Raw genomic sequence first — 25,031 nt, 5'->3', positions numbered from 1 at the left:
AAAGAACTGCAAAAATCGCTGAAGTTGGAGACTTTTATCTCCCTCACCAACTTCAGACATCAGCTATCTGAGCAGCTAACCGATCGCTGCAGCTGTACATAGTCTATTGGTACCTCATTCTGATACTGTTTTTATACTGTTTTTATTTATTTACTTTTCTGCTCTTTTGCACACCAATATCTCTACCTGTACATGACCATGTGATCATTTATCACTCCAGTGTTAATCTGCAAAATTGTATTATTCGCCTACCTCCTCATGCCTTTTGCACATAATGTATATAGACTGCCCTTTTTTTCTACTGTGTTATTGACTTGTTAATTGTTTACTCCATGTGTAACTCTGTGTTGTCTGTTCACACTGCTATGCTTTATCTTGGCCAGGTCGCAGTTGCAAATGAGAACTTGTTCTCAACTAGCCTACCTGGTTAAATAAAGGTGTTCTCAACTAGCCTACCTGGTTAAATAAAGGTGTTCTCAACTAGCCTACCTGGTTAAATAAAGGTGTTCTCAACTAGCCTACCTGGTTAAATAAAGGTGTTCTCAACTAGCCTACCTGGTTAAATAAAGGTGTTCTCAACTAGCCTACCTGGTTAAATAAAGGTGTTCTCAACTAGCCTACCTGGTTAAATAAAGGTGTTCTCAACTAGCCTACCTGGTTAAATAAAGGTGTTCTCAACTAGCCTACCTGGTTAAATAAAGGTGTTCTCAACTAGCCTACCTGGTTAAATAAAGGTGTTCTCAACTAGCCTACCTGGTTAAATAAAGGTGTTCTCAACTAGCCTACCTGGTTAAATAAAGGTGAAATAAAAAAATAACAAACAATGTAGAACACCCCACAGAGCCCCAGGACAGCAACACAATTAGACCCAACCAAATCATGAGAAAACAAAAAGATAATTACTTGACACATTGGAAAGAATTTACAAAAAAACTGAGCAAACTAGAACGGTATTTTGCCCTAAACAGACTGACCCAAACTTAAGGAAAGCTTTGACTATGTACAGACTCGGTGAGCATAGCCTTGCTATTGAGAAAAGCTGTGTAGGCAGACCTGACTCTCAAGAGAAGACAGGCTATGTGCTCACTGCCCACAAAATGAGGTGGAAACTGAGCTGCACTTCCTAACCTCCTGTCCAATGTATGACCATATTACAGACATATATTTTCCCTCAGATTACACAGATCCACCCACGAAGAATTCAAAAACAAATAGAAAGTTGATAACCTCCCATATCTACTCGGTGAAATACCACAGTAAAGAGGTAAAAGAGAGGTAAAAGATGTAAAAGATGCAGACAGAGAGAGATGGAGAGAAAGAGAGAGATGAAAGATGCAGACAGAGAGAGAGAGAGAGAGAGAGAGAGAGAGAGAGAGAGAGACAAAGAGAGAGATAAAAGATGCAGACAGAGAGAGATGGAGAGAAAGAGAGAGATGAAAGATGCAGACAGAGAGAGAGAGAGAGAGAGAGAGAGAGAGAGAGAGAGAGAGAGAGAGAGAGAGAGAAAGAGAGAGATAAAAGATGCAGACAGAGAGAGAGAGAGAGAGAGAGAGAGAGAGAGAGAGAGAGAGACAAAGAGAGAGATAAAAGATGCAGACAGAGAGAGAGAGAGAGAGAGAGAGAGAGAGAGAGAGATAAAAGATGCAGACAGAGAAGGAGAGAGAGAGAGACAAAGAAAGAGATAAAAGATGCAGACATAGAGAGAGAGAGAGAGAGAGAGAGAGAGAGAGAGAGAGAGAGAGAGAGAGAGAGAGAGAGATAAAAGATGCAGACAGAGAGAGAGAGAGAGAGAGAGAGAGAGACAAAGAGATAGATAAAAGATGCAGACAGAGAGAGAGATGAAGAGAAAGAGAGAGATGAAATATGCAGAGAGAGAGAGAGAGAGAGAACCAGAGAAAGAGAACCAGAGAGAGAGAACCAGAGAGAGAGAGAGAGAGAGAGAGAGAGAACCAGAGAGAGAGAACCAGAGAGAGAGAACCAGAGAGAGAGAACCAGAGAGAGAGAGAGAGAGAGAGAGAACCAGAGAAAGAGAACCAGAGAGAGAGAACCAGAGAGAGAGAACCAGAGAGAGAGAGAGTATAGCAGTCTCATGTGTAGCTCTGAGCTGCACCATGTGAGGTGTCAATACTAAACAACACTTGTCATGTTGGGAACACAATGCCGTCGAAGCAAAAGTCATAACATGGTCTTTGTAAAGTTAATCAGCACTTAGCTTCAGAAAAACACACGCACACACACATGAACACACAAACTCATACACACACACCACACTTCCGGACGCACACACACACACACACACACGCGCACACACACATAAACACACAAACTCATACACACACACCACACATCCGAACGCACACACACACACACACACACACACACACACACACACACACACACACACACACACACACACACACACACACACACACGCACACACACACACTGCAGGTTTTGTCCTGTGAGGGAATGTAGGGATCTCTGTGTCAGGAAAACAGACACACACAGTACCAGACCAGTGTTTCATATCAATATATAAAATAATAATAACATATAAAATATCCTGATTTTCCCATTCAAATCGGAAGTGGTCCTTCTGTAGCACAGTTGGTAGAGCATGGCGCTTGTAACGCCAGGATAGTGGGTTCGATTCCCGGGACCACCCATACGTAGAATGTATGCACACATGACTGTAAGTCGCTTTGGATAAAAGCGTCTGCTAAATGGCATATATTATTATTATTATTATTATAAGTGCTACTTAAAAGCATATAATACACAGCAAAAATAAAAGGGAGGTGATTTTAAGTGGTGAAATCTTACGTCATCTTTTTTGTATTTGTTGTAATACACAATGAGCTTCGTGGCACTTCAACGTTTTGTGAGAAAGGGAGGAGAAATATGAATATGTGCCATAAAACAGGGAGATTTCCCAAAGGTGTGGGGTTTTTCTGGAGGTTTGCCAACAAGATGATTGGAAGCAACACACGTTTCTACTTTCCCTTTCATTCTTTTTTGTCCCTATTTTTTTTTTATTCCAGCAGCGTGGGGTTTATTAGCATCCACAACCCAACACCTACAGGACCACAACCCAACACCTACAGGACCACAACCCAACACCTACAGGACCACAACCCAACACCTACAGGACCACAACCCAACACCTACAGGACCACAACCCAACACCTACAGGACCACAACCCAACACCTACAGGACCACAACCCAACACCTACAGGACCACAACCCAACACCCATAGGACCACAACCCAACACCTACAGGACCACAACCCAACACCTACAGGACCACAACCCAACACCTACAGGACCACAACCCAACACCTACAGGACCACAACCTGACACCTACAGGACCACAACCCAACACCTACAGGACCACAACCCAACACCTACAGGACCACAACCCAATACCTACAGGACCACAACGCAACACCTACAGGACCACAACCCAACACCTACAGGACCACAACCCAACACCTACAGGACCACAACCTGACACCTACAGGACCACAACCTGACACCTCCAGGACCACAACCCAACACCTACAGGACCACAACCCAACACCTACAGGACCACAACCCAACACCTACAGGACCACAACCCAACACCTACATGACCACAACCCAACACCTACAGGACCACAACCCAACACCTACAGGACCACAACCCAACACCTACAGGACCACAACCTGAAACCTACAGGACCACAACCCAACACCTACAGGACCACAACCCAACACCTACAGGACCACAACCCGACACCTACAGGACCACAACCTGACACCTACAGGACCACAACCCAACACCTACAGGACCACAACCCAACACCTACAGGACCACAACCCAACACCTACAGGACCACAACCCAACACCTACAGGACCACAACCCAACACCTACAGGACCACAACCCAACACCTACAGGACCACAACCTGACACCTACAGGACCACAACCCAACACCTACAGGACCACAACCCAACACCTACAGGACCACAACCCAACACCTACAAGACCACAACCCAACACCTACAGGACCACAACCCAACACCTACAAGACCACAACCCAACACCTACAGGACCACAACCCAACACCTACAGGACCACAACCTAACACCTCCAGGACCACAACCCAACACCTACAAGACCACAACCTGACACCTACAGGACCACAACCCAACACCTACAGGACCACAACCCAACACCTACAGGACCACAACCCAACACCTACAGGACCACAACCCAACACCTACAGGACCACAACCCAACACCTACAGGACCACAACCCAACACCTACAGGACCACAACCCAACACCTACAGGACCACAACCCAACACCTACAGGACCACAACCCAACACCTACAGGACCACAACCCAACACCTACAAGACCACAACCTGACACCTACAGGACCACAACCCAACACCTACAGGACCACAACCCAACACCTACAGGACCACAACCCAATACCTACAGGACCACAACGCAACACCTACAGGACCACAACCTGACACCTACAGGACCACAACCCAACACCTACAGGACCATAACCCAACACCTACAGGACCACAACCCAACACCTACAGGACCACAACCCAACACCTACAGGACCACAACCCAACACCTACAGGACCACAACCCAACACCTACAGGACCACAACCCAACACCTACAGGACCACAACCCAACACCTACAGGACCACAACCTGACACCTACAGGACCACAACCCAACACCTACAGGACCACAACCCAACACCTACAGGACCACAACCCAACACCTACAGGACCACAACCCAACACCTACAGGACCACAACCCGACACCTACAGGACCACAACCCAACACCTACAGGACCACAACCCAACACCTACAGGACCACAACCCAACACCTACAGGACCACAACCCAACACCTACAGGACCACAACCCAACACCTACAGGACCACAACCCAACACCTACAGGACCACAACCTGACACCTACAGGACCACAACCTGACACCTACAGGACCACAACCCAACACCTACAGGACCACAACCTGACACCTACAGGACCACAACCCAACACCTACAGGACCACAACCCAACACCTACAGGACCACAACCCGACACCTACAGGACCACAACCTGACACCTACAGGACCACAACCCAACACCTACAGGACCACAACCTGACACCTACAGGACCACAACCCAACACCTACAGGACCACAACCCGACACCTACAGAACCACAACCCAACACCTACAGGACCACAACCCAACACCTACAGGACCACAACCCAACACCTACAGGACCACAACCTGACACCTACAGGACCACAACCCAATACCTACAGGACCACAACCCAACACCTACAGGACCACAACCCAACACCTACAGGACCACAACCCAACACCTACAGGACCACAACCTGACACCTACAGGACCACAACCCAACACCTACAGGACCACAACCCAACACCTACAGGACCACAACCCAACACCTACAGGACCACAACCCAACACCTACAGGACCACAACCCAACACCTACAGGACCACAACCCAACACCTACAGGACCACAACCCAACACCTACAGGACCACAACCCAACACCTCCAGGACCACAACCCAACACCTACAGGACCACAACCCAACACCTCCAGGACCACAACCCAACACCTACAAGACCACAACCTAACACCTACAGGACCACAACCTGACACCTACAGGACCACAACCCAACACCTACAGGACCACAACCTGACACCTACAGGACCACAACCCAACACCTACAGGACCACAACCTGACACCTACAGGACCACAACCCAACACCTACAGGACCACAACCCAACACCTACAGGTGTCGCTGTCCTGTCTGTCACCCATCATCAGAATGGCACTTCACACACACACACACACACACACACACACACACACACACACACACACACACACACACACACACACACACACACACACACGCACACGCACACGCACACGCACACACACACACACACACATCATCATCATCATCATCAACATCCCTGAAAAGCCCAATCAGTGGGAGTCAGCAGTAAAATCCACCAGACAGCTGAGTATCTGCCGTCAGAGTCATCCTGTCTTCCCAGGCAGGGAAAGAGATCTGGCACGGATAGACCAGGTGACTTTGACCACTGTCCTCCTCTGCTCTCAACAACTGTCTGGGCTTTGATCAGGAGAGATCTTGCAGAGATGGATCAGGTGATCTGTGGCTTGGCTGAGCTATGACCTGGCTGGGCTGTGACCTGGCTGGGCTGGGCTGTGACCTGGCTGGGCTGTGACCTGGCTGGGCTGTGACCTGGCTGGGCTGTGACCTGGCTGGACTGTGACCTGTCTGCATTGTTTACCCACCTCAATAAGCCCCACCTATCTGAAAGTTGACTCTATTGAAGAAACAGTGGGATATTGGTGATATTGCACTTTCTAAGGCTTCCACTAGATGTCAACAGTCTTTAGAACGTTGTTTGATGCTTCTACTGTGAGGGGGGGCTGAATGAGAGGGGAATGAGTCAGAGGTCTGGCAGAGAGCCACGGGCTCGTGACGTGTGGTCATGAGAGAGTTAGCTCTTGTTCCATTGCTTTTCTACAGACAATAGAATTATCCGGTTGGGACATTATTGAACATTTATGATAAAAACATCCTAAAGATTGATTCTATACATCGTTTGATATTTTTCTACGACCAGTAACATAACTTTTGGGGATTTTCGTCTAACATTTCCGCTGGAATTGCCCACGCCTTGTGAGTTTCGAGTAGTTTACTAAACGCGCGAACAAAAGGAGGAGTTTGGACATAAATTATGAACTTTATCGATTCGAACATTTATTGTGGAACTGGAATTCCTGGGAGTGCATTCTGATGAAGATGAAATGAATATTTATAATGCTATTTCTGACTAATGTTGACTCGAACATGGCAGATATCTGTTTGGCTTGATTTGTTGTCTGAGCGCCGTACTCAGATTGTGCTTTTTCAGTGAAGTTTAATTTTTTAAAAATCTGACACAGTGGTTGCATTAAGGAGAAGTTTATCTAAAGTTCCATGTATGATAGTTGTATCTATCATCAATGTTTATTTTGAGTTTTTCTGTGAATTGATGTGGCTGCATGTTTTGGAACTACTGAACATAACAATGCCAATGTAAAATTAGATATTTGGATATGAATATTCACTTTATCGAACAAAACATACATGTATTGTGTAACATGAAGTGCTATGAGTGTCATCTGATGAAGATCATCAAAGGTTAGTGATTAATTTGATCTATATTTCTGCTTTTTTTGACTCCTCTCTTTGGCTGAAAAAATTGCTGTGTTTTTCTGTGACTTGGTGGTGACCTAACATAATCGTTTGTGGATCTTTCGCTGTAAAGCCTTTTTGAAATCAGACACTGTGGCTGGATTAACGAGAATGTCATCTTCAAAATGGTGCCTAATACTTGTATGTTTGAGAAATTTGATTTATGACATTTCTGTTGATTGAATTTGGCGCCCTGCAACTTCTTTGGCTGTTGGCGAGATAACTTTTCCTGTGGTGCCCCAGATTACAACTTCATTAATTGTTATATGATTAATTTAATTGCGTAATAATTGAACATGGTATGTAATAATGATATATTCTCCCCCTGGTTGACTTAGGAGCGTCTGAAATGGCATCCCATTCCCTATATAGTATTATATAGTATTATATAGTATCCATATTTAGCCCTATGGTCTAAAGTAGTGCACTATATAGGGAACAGGGTGCCGTTTGAAACACAGGCAGTCTCAACACTGCAACCTGGTCCGAGTGTTATTAGAGCTCTGTCTGAAACCGAGAAAGAAACAGATTGACAGAGATAGAACACAGAGAGAGACAGAGAGAGACACAGACAGAAGATGCCGATAGAAACAGAGAGAGAAACAGATTACAGAGAGAAACAGACATTAGATGCAGGGAGACAAAGGGAGAGAGAAACAAAATGGAACAAACACCAAATTCTTAAAACATAATTCATGTACAACATAGAACACCAAATAATTCATGCAGAGCAGAATTCGTCCGATACCCGCTAATTATCAAAACCCAGAAAATAGACATTAAATTCTACAACCACCTAAAAGGAAGCGATTCCCAAAACTTCCATAACAAAGCCATCACCTACAGTGAGATGAACCTGGAGATGAGTCCCCTCTGCCAGCTGGTCCTGGGGCTCTGTTCACAAACACAAACAGACCCCACAGAGCCCCAGACAGCAACACAATTAAACCCAACCAAATCATGAGACAACAAAAAGATAATTACTTGACACATGAGAAAGAATTAACAAAAAAAAACAGAGCAAACTAGAATGCTATTTGGCCCTACACAGAGAGTCCACAGAGACAGAATACCTGACCACTGTGACTGACCCAAACTTAAGGAAAGCTTTGACTATGTACAGACTCAGTGAGCCTTGCTATTGAGAAAGGCTGCGGTAGACAGACATGGCTCTCAAGAGAAGCGCACTGTCCACAAAATAAGGTGGTACTGCACTTCCTAACCTCATGCCAAATGTATGACCATATTAGAGAAATATTTCCCTCAGATAACACAGATCCACACATGTTTATAAACTCCCATATCTATTGGGTGAAATAGCACAGTATGACATCACAGCAGCAAGATTTGTGCCACAATAAATCGGCAACCACTGATCTTTATTTATTTTCCCTGTTGTATTTTAACTATTTGCAGATGGTAACGAATAGTTGAAATGTCTCTATTTCTTTTAAACTTTTGTGAGTGTAATGTTTACTGTTCATTTATTTTATTTTATTTTTCACTTTTGTTTATTATCTATTTCACTTGCTTTGGCGATGTGAACATATGTTTCCCATGCCGATAAAGCCACGTAAATTGAATTGAAACAGAGAGAGAGAAACACAGAGAGAAACAGAAAGATGAACAGAGGGAATCAGAAACAGAGAGAAACAGAAAGATGAACAGAGGGAATCAGATACAGAGAGAGAAACAGAAACAGAGAGAAACAGAAAGATGAACAGAGAGGGAATCAGATACAGAGAGAAACAGAAAGATGAACAGAGAGGGAATCAGAAACAGAGAGAGGGAATCAGAAACAGAGAGAAACAGAAAGATGAACAGAGAGAGAATCAGAAACAGAGAGAAACAGAAAGATGAACAGAGAGAGAATCAGAAACAGAGAGAGAAACAGAAAGATGAACAGAGAGGGAATCAGAAACAGAGAGAAACAGAAAGATGAACAGAGAGGGAATCAGATACAGAGAGAGAAACAGAAAGATGAACAGAGAGAGAAACAGAAACAGAGAGAAACAGAAAGATGAACAGAGAGAAACAGAAACAGAGAGAGAAACAGAAAGATGAACAGAGAGGGAATCAGAAACAGAGAGAAACAGAAAGATGAACAGAGAGAAACAGAAAGATGAACAGAGAGAGAATCAGAAACAGAGAGAGAAACAGAAAGATGAACAGAGAGGGAATCAGATACAGAGAGAGAAACAGAAAGATGAACAGAGAGGGAATCAGAAACAGAGAGAAACAGAAAGATTAACAGAGAGGGAATCAGAAACAGAGAGAAACAGAAAGATTAACAGAGAGGGAATCAGATACAGAGAGAGGGAATCAGATACAGAGAGAAGGAATCAGAAACAGAGAGAGGGAATCAGAAACAGAGAGAGAAACAGAAAGATGAACAGAGAGAGGGAATCAATACAGAGAGGAATCAGATACAGAGAGAGGGAATCAGAAACAGAGAGAGAAACAGAAAGATGAACAGAGAGGGAATCAGAAACAGAGAGAAACAGAAAGATGAACAGAGAGAGAAACAGAAACAGAGAGGAACAGAAAGTTGAACAGAGAGAAACAGAAACAGAGAGGAACAGAAACAGAGAGAGGGAAACAGAAACAGAGAGAGGGAATCAGATACAGAGAGAGGGAATCAGAAACAGAGAGAGGGAAACAGAAACAGAGAGAGGGAATCAGATACAGAGAGAGGGAATCAGAAACAGAGAGAAACAGAAAGATGAACAGAGAGGGAATCAGAAACAGAGAGAGGGAATCAGAAACAGAGAGGAACAGAAAGTTGAACAGAGAGAGAATCAGAAACAGAGAGAGAAACAGAAACAGAGAGAAACAGAAACAGAGAGAAACAGAAAGATGAACAGAGAGGGAATCAGAAACAGAGAGAGAAACAGGAAGATGAACAGAGAGGGAATCAGAAACAGAGAGAAACAGAAAGATTAACAGAGAGGGAATCAGATACAGAGAGAGGGAATCAGATACAGAGAGAAGGAATCAGAAACAGAGAGAGGGAATCAGAAACAGAGAGAGAAACAGAAAGATGAACAGAGAGGGAATCAGATACAGAGAGAGGGAATCAGAAACAGAGAGAGAAACAGAAAGATGAACAGAGAGGGAATCAGAAACAGAGAGAAACAGAAAGATGAACAGAGAGAGAAACAGAAACAGAGAGGAACAGAAAGTTGAACAGAGAGGGAATCAGAAACAGAGAGAAACAGAAACAGAGAGGAACAGAAACAGAGAGAGGGAAACAGAAACAGAGAGAGGGAATCAGATACAGAGAGAGGGAATCAGAAACAGAGAGAGGGAAACAGAAACAGAGAGAGGGAATCAGATACAGAGAGAGGGAATCAGAAACAGAGAGAGGGAAACAGAAACAGAGAGAGGGAATCAGATACAGAGAGAGGGAATCAGAAACAGAGAGAAACAGAAAGATGAACAGAGAGGGAATCAGAAACAGAGAGAGGGAATCAGAAACAGAGAGGAACAGAAAGTTGAACAGAGAGAGAATCAGAAACAGAGAGAGAAACAGAAACAGAGAGAAACAGAAACAGAGAGAAACAGAAAGATGAACAGAGAGGGAATCAGAAACAGAGAGAGAAACAGGAAGATGAACAGAGAGGGAATCAGAAACAGAGAGAAACAGAAAGATGAACAGAGAGGGACTCAGAAACAGAGAGAGGGAATCAGAAACAGAGAGAGTAACAGAAAGATGAACAGAGAGAATCAGAAACAGAAAGAGAAACAGAAACAGAGAGAAACAGAAACAGAGAGAAACAGAAAGATGAACAGAGAGGGAATCAGAAACAGAGAGAGAAACAGAAAGATGAACAGAGAGGGAATCAGAAACAGAGAGAGAAACAGAAACAGAGAGAAACAGAAAGATGAACAGAGAGAGAATCATGAACAGAGAGAGGGAATCAGAAACAGAGAGAGTAACAGAAAGATGAACAGAGAGGGAATCAGAAACAGAGAGAGGGAATCAGAAACAGAGAGAGGGAATCAGAAACAGAGAGAGGGAATCAGAAACAGAGAGAGGGAATCAGAAACAGAGAGAGTAACAGAAAGATGAACAGAGAGAGAATCAGAAACAGAGAGGAACAGAAAGATGAACAGAGAGAGAAACAGAAACAGAGAGAGAAACAGAAACAGAGAGAATCAGAAACAGAGAGAAACAGAAACACAGAGAGAAACAGAGACGTAAACAGAGAGAATCAGAAACAGAGAGAATCAGAAACAGAGAGAGAAACAGAAACACAGAGAGAAACAGAGAGAGGTCAACACAGAAGCAAAGACCTTGGGATAAGCACAACATCGATCTCTCTGGCCTCTACAGACGAGTGAGATGATCATTGTTTGGAAATAACAAGACTTTTAGTCTTCCCACAAAACCTTCTGATCTCTATTTCTCAGATGGAGGCCCTACTGCCCAACTCATGGCACTAATCTGCATACTAAAGGAAATTATTTTATACAACGTGGGAGGGAAGGTTAATGTGAATGCTGGTAACTTACGAATGCTACAGTATAATTCCATGTACAGTGATGATGATGATGATGATGATGATGATGATGATGATGACACGGTGGAATTTCTAAGAAACAAATAGAGTCCAAAATGTTTCTGGTCAAACGTAGTGCACAATATAGGGAAAATGGTGTCTTTTCAGACATACCCAAAATGTCAATGTCAAAGATGTCGCTAATTCATGAATTAATAGCTGGAAGCTTAATACAGTGACGATTTTTTCAACGGAAAGCTAGCAATCACGACATATAATTGATTTGACACGGACAAATGCAGTTTTATTTCTGCATAATTGCGGTTTAATCCAAAAATCAATTAGCCTTCCAGATCTATTACCATGGATGAAGATGTTGGAGAGGGAGAACATTGTGAAAGGTCAGAGACAAAGACAATTATCTTTTTTTAAATGGACAATGTGACATTTACTTTCGTGGCTAAAGCGACATTTTATATAAAAAAAAAAAAGATATACTTGAAATAGTCAGCCACTTATCAGAGAAACAGAAAATATAACAGGGAACATTTTGTAAGTAGATGAGAGTGAAACATGTGTCATTGGAGTCCCAAAAATCAATGGTAAAGGGAGACTTTAATAGATATCTCTCACCCACCAAGCATGTTCTCGGATGTCAAATCAAAAATGTCTCTTTCTTCAGATTACAATAGGATCACTGGTCACAGGGTTCGTACAGAGAGTAGCCAGTCAAATTCAAGGACTTTCACGTACATTTTCAAGCACTAATATTCCTAATATTTCAGGGAAAATCCATTTTTAATAGTTCCTATTATGCAATTGTTTCAAGTCGCCACCAGATGGCAGTGTATCACCACAACCTCATGAAACGACCTTACAAGTTCTACTCAATAATACGTGTTTCACTACTTATTTACAAAATATATGAGTGGTACTGATGATGTTGATTGATTTCCTTATATGAACTGTAACTCAGTAAAATCTTTTAAATTGTTGCATGTTGCGTTTCTAGTTTTGTTCAGCGTACATAATATTAAAATGTCATTATTTTTAAATTGTCTTTATATTTCACAAGTGTTCAATGTCACAGGCTGTCCCAACACATAATGACATGAAGGTGACGGTGTAACAGGCCCTTAGTTGACTTTAAAATGTATTCTATAGCCATTTAAATGCAGAAGACACTTTTCAGTTGGATAACTGACTAGCCACCGTGCTTCGACACCTGCATTGCTTGCTGTTCGGGATTTTAGGCTGGGTTTCTGTACAGCACTTTGAGATATCAGCTGATGTACGAAGGGCTATATAAATACATTTGATTTGATTTGATTTAGGCACACGCCTTTCCCTGTCCCTTTCCATTTGAAAAAAAAACAAGTTATTAATGTGTTTGATAACATTAAATAATCTCTCAGGGGACCTTATAAAACATTTTAGTGGACCTCACATGGGTCCGGCACCCCAAGTTTGGGAACCTGTGTGTAGAAGCTCTCTCCCTGCTTGCTTCAATGCTTCCTCTCTCTGTGTAGATCCTCTCTCCCTGCTTACTTCAATTCTTCCTCTCTCTGTGTAGAACCTCTCTTCCTGCTTGCTTCAATGCTTCGTCTCTCTGTGTAGAACCTCTCTCCCTGCTTGCTTCAATACTTCCTCTCTCTGTGTAGAACCTCTCTCCCTGCTTACTTCAATTCTTCCTCTCTCTGTGTAGAACCTCTCTTCCTGCTTGCTTCAATGCTTCGTCTCTCTGTGTAGAACCTCTCTCCCTGCTTACTTCAATTCTTCCTCTCTCTGTGTAGAACCTCTCTTCCTGCTTGCTTCAATGCTTCGTCTCTCTGTGTAGAACCTCTCTCCCTGCTTGCTTCAATACTTCCTCTCTCTGTGTAGAACATCTCTCCCTGCTTACTTCAATTCTTCCTCTCTCTGTGTAGAACCTCTCTCCCTGCTTACTTCAATGCTTCGTCTCTCTGTGTAGAACCTCTCTTCCTGCTTGCTTCAATGCTTCGTCTCTCTGTGTAGAACCTCTCTCCCTGCTTGCTTCAATGCTTCGTCTCTCTGTGTAGAAATCTCTCCCTGCTTACTTCAATGCTTCTCTCTCTAGAACATCTCTCCTGCTTACTTCAATACTTCCTCTCTCTGTGTAGAACCTCTCTTCCTGCTTGCTTCAATTCTTCCTCTCTCTGTGTAGAACCTCTCCCTGCTTGCTTCAATGCTTCGTCTCTCTGTGTAGAACCTCTCTCCCTGCTTGCTTCAATACTTCCTCTCTCTGTGTAGAACCTCTCCCTGCTTGCTTCAATGCTTCCTCTCTCTGTGTAGAACTCTCTCCCTGCTTACTTCAATTCTTCCTCTCTCTGTGTAGAACCTCTCTTCCTGCTTGCTTCAATGCTTCCTCTCTCTGTGTAGAACCTCTCTCCCTGCTTGCTTCAATACTTCCTCTCTCTGTGTAGAACCTCTCTCCCTGCTTACTTCAATTCTTCCTCTCTCTGTGTAGAACCTCTCTCCCTGCTTGCTTCAATACTTCCTCTCTCTGTGTAGAACATCTCTCCCTGCTTGCTTCAATACTTCCTCTCTCTGTGTAGAACCTCTCTCCCTGCTTACTTCAATTCTTCCTCTCTCTGTGCATATCCTTTACCTCCTTCATTGCAGCCTGACTCACCACTGTCTCCCTACTCTCTGCAAAGAAAATTTTGTTATGAGAACTTATAGTAGCCCATCTTTTCATTATAGCTAGCTTAATTTCAGTCAATTGCTCCTGAGGTCAGACTCCATTCCAAATTAGCTTCTAACTTCCTCTTTCTAGCCAGCTAGCTACCTTAGCTAGATACCTGACTAATAGTCAGAGCCCTTGAGCTACCTAGCCAGTAAGACATCTGACAGAAATATAAGCAATTATATCCCAGTTTCACACTCGTTTCCCGAGAGTGTCCCGTTTCTGCTGCAGTGTCTTTAGGTATTTTTGATGATGTTACTATGGAATACTGAAGTATAATTACAAGAATGTCGTAAGTGTCAAAGGCTTTTATTGACAATTACATGAAGTTGATGCAAAGAGTCAATATTTGTATTGACCCTTCATTTTCAAGACCTCTGCAATCTGTCCTGGCATGCTGTCAATGAACTTCTGGGCCACATCCTGACTGATGGCAGCCCATTCTTGCATAATCAATGCTTGTAGTTTGTCAGAATTTGTGGGTTTTTGTTTGTCCACCCGCCTCTTGAGGATTGACCACAAGTTCTCAATGGGATTAAGGTCTCGGGAGTTTCCTGGCCATGGACCGAAAATGTCAATGTTGTTCCCTGAGCCACTTAGTTATCACTTTTGAATTATGGCAAGGTGCTCCATCATGCTGGAAAAGGCATTGTTTTGTCACCAAACTGTTCCTGGATGATTGGGAGAAGTTGGTCTCGGAGGATGTGTTGGTACCATTCTTTATTCATGGCTGTGTTCTTAGGCAAAATTGTGAGTGAGCCCACTCCCTTGGCTGAGAAGCAACCCCACACATGAATGGTCTCAGGATGCTTTACTGTTGGCATGACACAGGACTGATGGTAGCGCTCACCTTGTCTTCAGATATTTATTTATTTTCAGATACCCTAAAATGTAATCAAACGATAATATTTCTTACGGAAAGAAGTATGTTAAAAAAGAAACAAGCCTCCCGGGTGGCGCAGCGGTCTAAGGTGCTGCATCGCTCTGCTGCAGCCGGCCGCGACCAGGAGGCCCATGGGGTGGTGCACAATCGGCCCAGTGTTGTCCGGGTTAGGGAGGGTTTGGCCGGCAGTCGCACAAGCGACTCCTGTAGCGGGCCGGGCGCAGTGCAAGCTGATAAGGTCGCCAGGTGTACTGTGTTTCCTCCGACACATTGGTGCGGCTGGCTTCCTGGTTGGATGCGCGATGTGACAAGAAGCAGTGCGTCTTGGTTTGGTTGTGTTTCGAAGAACGCATGGCTCTCGATCTTTGCCTCTCCCGAGCCCGTACAGGAGTTGCAGCGATGAGACAACACTGGAACTACTACCAATTGGATACCACGAAATTGGGGAGAAGAAAATGGGTAAAAAAATATATAGAAATATTAAAAAATAAACCGATTTTAGCTGTTGCGTTCTGTCTTCATGGTGCGAGCAAACAAGAATTTCCAAGAATGGTACTAAAACTGATATTTCTTAATCAATTTTGAAGTTACAAGCCTGAAACTTTCAGGCAAAAATTTTGAAAAAAAAGGGGCCTAACCCTAAGAAGATTTAATTAAAATAATTCCCACAGTCAGCGAAGTCTCTGCTACTTGCCACTGTAGGTCTGGGCTGAGGAAGTTCGTTTCACCTCGCGGCCTATGTCGTGGGCAGAGTTTCCCATTGGACAGAGTGGTGAATGAATTTGCTGCTAACAAGAGGGATTAGGGAAACATAACAAGCATAAATTAATTATTCATGATTCCACTCATTCACAGAGGTAGGCATAGTTATAACTCAGATCAAGAAGCACTCTGAGCGTTGTTCAACGATGGGAATGCAAAACAGCGTATTTGGAAAGTTGATGTTGCTATGTTTCAGCCTTATGCTAAAATATATTAAATAAAACATTTTCCCCAAAAATCTACACACAATACCCCAGAAATTTTTGGGCAAATGTTATTAAAATAAAAAACAGAAATGCATTAGTATTCAGACCCTTTGCGATGAGAGCTCAGGTGCATCTTGTTTCCAATGATCACCCTTGAGATGCTTCTACAACTTCATTGGAGACCACCTGTGGTAAATGCAATTGATTGGACAAGATTTTGAAAGGCACACACCTGTCTATATAAGTGCAAAAACCAAGCCATGAGGTTGAAGGAATTGTCTGTAGAGCTGGACAGGATTGACAGGATTGTGTCATAGGCACAAATCTGGGGAAGGGTACCAAAATATGTCTGCAGCATTGAAGGTCCCCAAAAACAAGAAGTTTGGAACCACCAAGACTCTTCCTAGAGCTGGCCGCCCGGCCAAACTGAGCAATATGGGGGGAAGGCCTTGGTCAGGGAAGTGACCAAGAACCCGATGGTCACTTTGACAGAGCTCTTGTTCCTCTGTGGAGACGGGAGAACCTTCCAGAAGGACAACCATCTCTGGCGGCACTCCAACAATCAGGCCTTAATGGTAGAGTGGCCAGACGGAATCCATTCCTCAGTAAAAGGCACATGACAGCCCGCTTGGACAAACGTTTACGCAAAGCACTGAGTAAAGGGTCTGAAAACGTTTGTATATGTGATGTATTTTTTTTTATAAATGAGGAAAAATGTCTAAAAAAACGTTTTTGCTTTGTCATTATGGGGTATTGGGATGTCATTATGGGCTATTGGGATGTCATTATGGGCTATTGGGATGTCATTATGGGCTATTGGGATGTCATTATGGGGTATTGGGATGTCATTATGGGCTATTGGGATGTCATTATGGGCTATTGGGATGTCATTATGGGGTATTGGGAAGTCATTATGGAATATTGTGTGACTGATGAGAAAAAAAAAATTAATAACATTTTAGAATACGGCTGTAATGTAACAAAATGTGGAAAAAGTCAAGGGGTCTGAATACTTTCCGAAGGCACTGTAGATTTCCAGTGATTGTCAAAAACGAAAATAACTAAATGAAAAGGTGAGTAAACTCTATTTCACAAATAAAATGTGCGTACAGAGAATTTCCCCTCCATGGCAAACCCCATTCATAAACATCAATATCCTGCTAGGCAGTATTGAATCTACATTTTGCCCAGAATTTTATCTACGATGTGACGTTTGGCAGCGCCTAATCAGTCAGTTTTGTACCTGCCTGGCTGAGTGACAATGTGGGTGGAATGAGCGAGCTCGCCTGGCAACCAGAGCGTGACATACATGAGGAAATTAAACTCTTGTCACGTTCTGACCTTTATTTCCTTTGTTTTGTATGTATTTAGTATGGTCAGTGCGTGAATTTGGTGGGCAGTCTGTTTGTTTTTCTATGTTTTGGGGTATTTCTATGTTTCGGTTTCTATGTTTCGGTTCTCAATCAGAGGCAGGTGTCATTAGTTGTCTCTGATTGAGAATCAACCTTAGTCGTGGGCTAGTCGTGGTTATGATAGGGCAGCAGGTATGTGATTGGGCTAGTCGTGGTTATGATAGGGAAGCAGGTATGTGATTGGGCTAGTCGTGGTTATGATAGGGCAGCAGGTATGTGATTGGGCTAGTCGTGGTTATGATAGGGCAGCAGGTATGTGATTGGGCTAGTCGTGGTTATGATAGGGCAGCAGGTATGTGATTGGGCTAGTCGTGGTTATGATAGGGCAGCAGGTATGTGATTGGGCTAGTCGTGGTTATGATAGGGCAGCAGGTATGTGATTGGGCTAGTCGTGGTTATGATAGGGCAGCAGGTATGTGATTGGGCTAGTCGTGGTTATGATAGGGAAGCAGGTATGTGATTGGGCTAGTCGTGGTTATGATAGAATGTGCACACATGACTGTAAGTCGCTTTGGATAAAAGCGTCTGCTAAATGGCATATATTATTATTATTATTATTATTATAGGGCAGCTGGTATGTGATTGGGCTAGTCGTGGTTATGATAGGGCAGCAGGTATGTGATTGGGCTAGTCGTGGTTATGATAGGGCAGCAGGTATGTGATTGGGCTAGTCGTGGTTATGATAGGGCAGCAGGTATGTGATTGGGCTAGTCGTGGTTATGATAGGGAAGCAGGTATGTGATTGGGCTAGTCGTGGTTATGATAATGCAGCGGGTATGTGATTGGGCTAGTCGTGGTTATGATAATGCACCGGGTATGTGATTGGGCTAGTCGTGGTTATGATAATGCACCGGGTATGTGATTGGGCTAGTCGTGGTTATGGTAATGCACCGGGTATGTGATTGGGCTGTTTCTGGTTATGACAGGGCAGCAGGTATGTGATTGGGCTATTGTTGCAGTGGTTATGATAGGGAAGCAGGTATGTGATTGGGCTAGACCTGGGTTAAAAAATGATAATGCATGGGTGGGGTATGTGTTTTGGGCTATTTATTGGTCAGTCCAAAGACTGAAGCAATGATAGGGAAGCAGGTATGTGATTGGGCTAGTCAGGTAGAACTAAGATGTACTGTCTCTATCCTCTGTCCCTCAGCATGCTATACCACCCTACAGCCAGGTAGAACTAAGATGTACTGTCTCCATCCTCTGTCGCTCAGCATGCTATAACACATCAGTACTTTTTATTCCTTTCCTTTTTGTACTTGCTGTGATGAGACTTTGTTTCTCCATGCGTTAGAGCGTTGGACTAGTAACCGAAAGGTTGCAAGTTCAAATCCCCGAGCTGACAAGGTACAAATCTGTCGTTCTGCCCCTGAACAGGCAGTTAACCCACTGTTCCTAGGCCATCATTGAAAATAAGAATTTGTTCTTAACTGACTTGCCTAGTAAAATAAAGGTAAAATAAAAATAAATAAAATAAATTGTTTCTCAATGCGTATTGAAACATTGATCTGACATTGTTCTCCATGCGTTTTGAAACAGTGATCTGACATTGTTCTCCATGCGTTTTGAAACAGTGATCTGACATTGTTCTCCATGCGTTTTGAAACATTGATCTGACATTGTTCTCCATGCGTTTTGAAACATTGATCTGATACTGTTCTCCTCTGTCCCTCAGCATGCTTTGAAACAGTGATCTGACATTGTTCTCCATGCTTTACAGCCAGGAAACATTGATCTGACATTGTTCTCCATGCTTTTGAAACATTGATCTGACATTGTTCTCCATGCGTTTGAAACATTGATCTGACATTGTTCTCCATCCTCTTTGAAACATTGATCTGACATTGTTCTCTATGCGTTTTGAAACAGTGATCTGATGTACTGTTCTCCATGCGCATTTTGAAACAGTGATCTGACATTGTTCTCCATGCTTTTGAAACATTGATCTGATACTGTTCTCCATGTGTTTTGAAACAGTGATCTGACATTGTTCTCCATGCGTTTTGAAACATTGATCTGACATTGTTCTCTATGCGTTTTGAAACAGTGATCTGGAATAGTTCTCCATGCGTTTTGAAACAGTGATCTGACATTGTTCTCTATGCGTTTTGAAACATTGATCTGACATTGTTCTCCATGCGTTTTGAAACATTGATCTGACATTGTTCTCCATGCGTTTTGAAACATTGATCTGACATTGTTCTCCATGCGTTTTGAAACAGTGATCTGACGTTGATCTGACATTGTTCTCCATGCGTTTTGAAACATTGATCTGACATTGTTCTCCATGCGTTTTGAAACATTGATCTGACATTGTTCTCCATGCGTTTTGAAACATTGATCTGACATTGATCTCCATGCGTTTTGAAACAGTGATCTGACATTGTTCTCCGTGCGTTTTGAAACATTTAACCACAGTGCTGGATTTGAGGAATCGATGTTGAATCTCTTAGTCTTGGTGTGAATATGTTATCCCTAACTCTTTGATTCAATTTAAAATTACAAATATAATCACATCCCGTTTGATCCAACCCAATTATACATTGATTAGATAGGGGTTGAAATGTCATCACGATGAAGGCCAGCCTTGAGAGCCTTTCTCTCCGATGTCTAATACATCAAGTCAACATGGTCACAGAAACAACGCTCTCATTGGTCGACAATCACAGTACCAAGACCAAACCAAGACCATATGGACTGAATATGATTCAGAGGTTTCTTTCTAAGAGGCGACTCGTTGATGACCTCATTATATACAATTAGTAAAGTTAAAGCCAGTGTGTCTCTCTACGACAATCGGGCCAAATGGACTGAACATGATTCAGAGGTTTCTGGACATACTATTAGTATTTAAAGTTGGCTTTCGAAGACCTTAGAAAAGCAGGGTAGGATAGATATAGGTCTGTAGCAGTTTGAGTCTTGAGTGTCTCCCCCTTTGAAGAGGGTGTTGACTGCGGCAGCTTTCCAATCATTGGGTATCTCAGACGATATGAAAGAGAGGTTGAACAGGCTAGTAAAAAATGGGTTGCAACAATTTCGGCAGATCATTTCAGAAAGAGAGGGTCCAGATTGTCTAAACCGGCTGATTTGTAGGGGTCCACATTTTGCAGCTCTTTCAGAACATCAGCTATCTGGACACGGGTGAAGGAGAAATGGGGAAGGCTTGGGAAAGTTGCTGTGGGGGGGTGCAGGGCTGTTGACCGGGGTAGGGGTAGCCAGGTGGAAAGCATGGCCACCTGTAGAGAAATACTTATTGAAATTCTCAATTATTTTGGATGTATCGGTGGTGACAGTGTTTCCAAGCCTCAGTGTAGTGGGCAGCTGGGAGGAGGTGCTCTTATTCTCCATGGACTTTACAGTGTCCCAGAACTTTTTGGAGTTTGTGCTACAAGATGCAAATTTCAGTTTGAAAAAGCTAACCTTTGCTTTCCTAACTGCCTGTGTATATTGGTTCCTGACTACCCTGAAAAGTTGCATATTGCAGGGGCTATTTGATGCTATTGCAGTACGCCACAGGATATTTTTGCGCTAGTCAAGGGCAGTCAGGTCTGGAGTGAACCAAGGGCTATATCTGCTCCTGGTTCAATTTTTTTTGAATGGGGCATGCTTATTTAAGATGGTGAGCAAAGCACTTTTAAAGAATAACCAGGCATCCTCTAGTGATGGATACCCATGCCAGGTCAATTAGAAAGGCCTGCTCGCTGAAATTTTTTAGGGAACATTTGACAGTGATGAGGGGCGGTCCCATTACGCAGACCCATTACGGACGCAGGCAATGAGGCAGTTATCGCTGAGATCCCGGTTGAAGACAGCAGAGGTGTATTTTGAGGGCAGGTTGATTAGGATTATATCTATGAGGATAACCGTGTTTACAGATTTGGTTGGTACCTGGTAGGTTCCTTGATGGTTCATTGATAATTTGTGTGAGATTGAGGGCATCAAGCTTAGATTGTAGGATGGCCGGGGTGTTAAGCATGTCCCAGTTTAGGTCACCTAGCAGCACTAGCTCTGAAGATAGATGGGGGTTAATCAATTCACATATGGTGTCCAGGGCACAGCTGGGGGCAGAGGGTGGTCTATAGCAAGCGGCAACGGTAAGAGACTTGTTTCTGGAAAGGTGGATTTTTAAAAGTAGAAACTCAAATTGTTTGGGCCCAGACCTGGATACTAAGACAGAACTTTTTGGTGGTCTTCCTAAGCCAGGATTCAGACACGGCTAGGACATCCTGATTGGTGGAGTGTGCTAAAGCAGTGAATTAAACAAACTTATGGAGGAGGCTTCTAATGTTAACATGCATGAAATCAAGGCTTTTACAGTTACAGAAGTCAACAAATGAGAGTGTCTAGGGAATGGGAGTGGAGCTAGGCACTGCAGGGCCTGGATTAATCTCTACATCACCAAAGGAGCAGAGGAGGAGTAGGATAAGGGTACAGCTAAAGGCTATAAGATCTGGTCGACTTGTATGTTCGGAACAGAGAGTAAAAGGAGTAGGTTTCTGATCGCGATAGAATAGATTCGAGACATAATGTACAGACAAAGGTATGGTAGGGTGTGAATACAGTGGAGGTAAACCTATGCATTGAGTGACGATGAGAGAGATATTGTCTCTAGAAACATAATTTAAACCAGGTGAGGTTTGTGTGGGAGGTGGAACTAAGGGTTAGCTAAGGTGTATTGAGCAAGGCTAGAGGCTCTACAGTGAAATAAGGCAATAATAAATAACCAGAACAGCAATGGACAAGGCATATTGACATTAGGGAGAGGCATGTGTAGCCTAGTGATCATAGGGGTCCAGTGAGTAGCCAGGCGAGCTGGATACACTGCGATTCAGACAGCTCGCGGGTCGGGGCTAGCAAGCAAGCAGAAGGGCCTTAGAGGGACGTCACGACGGAGAGGTCTGTTGGAGCCCCCTTGTGCTGTTACGTCTGTAAACCAGTCATGATAGATCAGCAGGGCTCCATGTAGTAAAAGGGTCAAAGGCCAATTGGTAAAATAGGTATAGTGGCCAAAGAATTTGTCCGGTGGGCCTCTTAAGCTCACATTCCGATATACTCTAGACAGCTAGCGGGCCGCGGCTAGCAGGTTAGCAGATGGATATTCAGGGGTCGTCGCAATGGAGGAGCCAGTTAAAAAAAAAAAACTCAGGCACATCGGTAGTTCAGTCATGATGGATCGGCGGGACTCGTGGTCAATTGGCAAAATAGTTATTGTAGCCGAAGGAGGGGCTTATAGACCTATTCGGCTAACCGGGAGATGGGCCTAGCAAAGGCTAGCTCCAGGCTAATTGGTTCTTGCTTCGGGACAGAAACGTTAGCCAGGAGTGGCCACTCGGATAGCAGCTAGCTGCAATGATCCAGGTGAAAAGGTTCTAGAGCTTGCTGTAGGAATACGGAAATATGGAGAAAAATAAGTCCGATTTGCTCTGGTTTGACTGCTACCTTGTTTAGCCCCGGCCTACTACCTGTTAGCTTGTAGCACAGGCCTGCTAACCGTCTGAATCGCCGCGTCCCAAACACTCACTGGACCCATATTTACTTTCTATCTCTTTTCGATTTTTAATAATGTTTATACCTTCCGGTAACCTGCCTGACCCAATGTGATACGGAATCGCGCTCTGCAGACTGGCAAGAGTTGTCCAGGCTAAAGGTTAGCTGATGACTGCTAGCAGTGGCTAGCTGACTACCAGCTAGTAGCTAGTTAGCTGGCTAGCTTCTGTTGGGGGTTCAAAAGTAAAGAAAAAAAAGTAAAGAAAATAGCATCCTCATTGGGTGAGGCGGATTGCAGGAGAGTATTTTGAAGTTTATAAAAAATATTTTTGAAGAAAAACACGACGAAGACAATGTCGTCTGACTGTTACGCCATCTTGGAATGAGTACTTGACAATGTAATAATGTACTTTAGTGGCAACATATACCCTCTGTATATATCATATACGGCCACTGGCAGTACTGTTGTAGAGAAGGAGGGTTAGGAGAGAAGGTTGGATGAATAATAGAGGAGAGGAGAGGAGAGGAGAGGAGAGGAGAGGAAAGAGAGAATTTAACAGAGAGAGAGACAGCAATAGCTTATGCCGCAGGCTCCATTTCTATTTCTTCTAAGGTATTTATATGTACTTCGGATCCGGAACCCCTCAACTGAAGCTAGCCAGCTAACTACCAGCTATCAGTCAGCAAACCATTGCTAGCGGTCTTCAGCTAACCGGTCATCAGCTAACCTTTAGCTCGGAAAGCTCTCGACAGTTCGAACAACGCGACTCTAACCAGAGCATAACGGACCTATTATTTTTTTATCCCCGGATTCCCACCGGATTCCCACCGCAAACGGAACATTTTCAGCTGGATCTTCACAACTAGCGAACTAGCTAACCGCAACCCCGGATGATTACTCCTGGCTAGCGTTTCCACCCACTTAGCTTGAAGCTAGCCCGGCAAGAGCTCCTGTGCTACCACCGAAGCATACTCCTGGGCGACAATATCCGGACCCACGACCGGTCTATCGATGTCACCGCATGAAGAGGAATAAACAGACTCACCCCATCGCGACGTCCCCCAAAGGCTAACTTTCTAGCCCTTGCTATCTCCTTGCTTGCTAATTCGGCCTGCTAACTGTTAGCTTGTTTAGCCCCGGTCCGCTAACTGCTACCTTGTTTAGCCCCTGCCTACTAACTGTTAGCTTGTTAGCACAGGCCTGCTAACCGTCTGAATCGCTTCGTCCCAAACACTCACTGGACCCATATTTACTTTCTATCTCTTTTCGATTTTTAATTTGTTTATACCTTCCGGTAACCTGCCTGACCCAATGTGATACGGAATCGCTATTATTTTTAATTTTTAGAACACACTCAAGAACCTCCAGAAGCTAACCAGCTAACAAGCTACAAGCTTTTTAGTCATTGTTAGCCACTGCTAGCGGATTTTACCTTTTACCTTCTGCACAGCCAGACATTTATTAAAACCTGGATAACACTCGCCAGTCGAGCTTCCCTGCCCCATCCACCGCTGCCCCCTGGACACTGATCACTTGGCTACATAGCTGATGCATGCTGGACTGTCCATTAATCACGGTTCTCCATTCTGCTTGTTTATGTTTTATCTGTCGGCCCCAGCCGCACTCAGGCTTTGTGTGTAGTTAATCCGACCCTCCCTGCAAAGTCAACGCCATTTTACCTGCTGTTGTTGTGCTAGCTGATTAGCTGTTGTTGTCTCACCTACTGTTTTAGCTACTGTTT

General features: G+C 43.7%; 1 protein-coding gene across 1 annotated transcript in view; it reads right to left on the bottom strand.

The window, feature by feature from the left end:
- Positions 1-25,031, bottom strand: part of LOC118389598 (metabotropic glutamate receptor 7-like) — a 410,239-nt gene that overhangs the window by 206,815 nt on the left and 178,393 nt on the right. The gene's annotated exons all lie outside the window — the stretch shown is intronic.

The sequence above is a fragment of the Oncorhynchus keta genome, chromosome 10, assembly GCF_023373465.1.
Source record: "Oncorhynchus keta strain PuntledgeMale-10-30-2019 chromosome 10, Oket_V2, whole genome shotgun sequence".
In the NCBI taxonomy this organism is placed as follows: Eukaryota; Metazoa; Chordata; class Actinopteri; order Salmoniformes; family Salmonidae; genus Oncorhynchus; species Oncorhynchus keta.
The sequence above is the reverse complement of the archived record's forward strand: the minus strand, read 5'-3'. Positions and strand labels throughout refer to the sequence as shown.